General features: G+C 36.4%; 1 protein-coding gene across 2 annotated transcripts in view; it reads left to right on the forward strand.

The window, feature by feature from the left end:
* LOC106876777 (uncharacterized) overlaps window positions 1–1,012 on the forward strand; it is a 29,851-nt gene that overhangs the window by 16,238 nt on the left and 12,601 nt on the right. The window contains exon 1 of one of the 2 annotated variants that reach the window (XM_052976582.1): window positions 217–253. The exons of the other annotated variant lie outside the window; for it this stretch is intronic. The gene's annotated coding sequence lies outside the window, so the exon portion shown is untranslated. Of the gene's footprint in view, window positions 1–216; window positions 254–1,012 lie in introns of those variants that run through there. 2 annotated transcript variants of the gene reach the window in all.

The raw sequence follows: 1,012 nt of genomic DNA on the forward strand, positions 1-1,012 counted from the left end.
TTTTTTTTTTTGCCTTTTATTAAAAGGCATGGATGTGTGGTAAGAAGTTTGTTTTCCAACCACATGGTTCTCGGTTCAGTCTCACTGTGTGGCATCTTGGGCAAGTGTCTTCTCTTATAGCCCTGGGCTGATATTGTTTTTACCTTTATGCTCCAAATCTTGAATATTTCTGTTTCGAAATCTTTGTATTTTGACAGTTTCTTCACTTCTTTTCAGGCAACATTTTGGTCAGAAGGGATTGCAATGTCCAACAGTAAGCAGGTGTTTCCTTCTCAGTCCTTTATTATCATACCTGGGCATTTCACTTAGATTTCTTTATTAGTTTGAAGAGGTATATACCAGATGATTGTGGCCCACTCATTTTCGTGTACCTTGTTTGGCATATGCTTATGCCATTTCTTGTTTCTTGTAATGTTGGCATCAGAGTTGTGAAGTCAAAACAAAAATCTTTGACTCCAACTCTGACTCTGACTCCTGTACTATTGGCACCTCTGACTCCCACTCCTCTTTATGTAATCAAGTGATTGTGGTCTACGCATCTCATAAAGCATATGCATACGCTTGTACTTTGAGTAGGCCCCTAGGTTATAACTGGTTTATATTGAAGAACAAAGATATTGTGAGTTGGAATCAAAGTCAGTATAGTTTTACCAACTCCGACTCTGGCTACCCCTTAATTATTAAATATTTATGTGGAACACAATTTTAAAAAAATCTGTCTTACATCAGTTTTATTACGTAATCATAGAATGGTTTTGAAAATTTGGCCTATCTGTATGTGTAAATCATGGGAGCAAGTATTTATTTTTACAGCTGGGTTAGTCATAAGACAGAGGCAAGAGTGTTAATTTTCACTCAGACAATGAAATGGAGCAGTGAAAATATAAATGGTTGCCGCTTACACAGTTTGGTTGTGACATTAGCAGTAATGGGGAGTGGCGGAATTCTTGCATCATTTGTCATTTTTAATGAAAATATCTAAAATTTGCCATTTACAAGCAATGTTTTACAC

Source organism: Octopus bimaculoides, chromosome 25 (genome assembly GCF_001194135.2).
Source record: "Octopus bimaculoides isolate UCB-OBI-ISO-001 chromosome 25, ASM119413v2, whole genome shotgun sequence".
NCBI classification, from domain to species: Eukaryota; Metazoa; Mollusca; class Cephalopoda; order Octopoda; family Octopodidae; genus Octopus; species Octopus bimaculoides.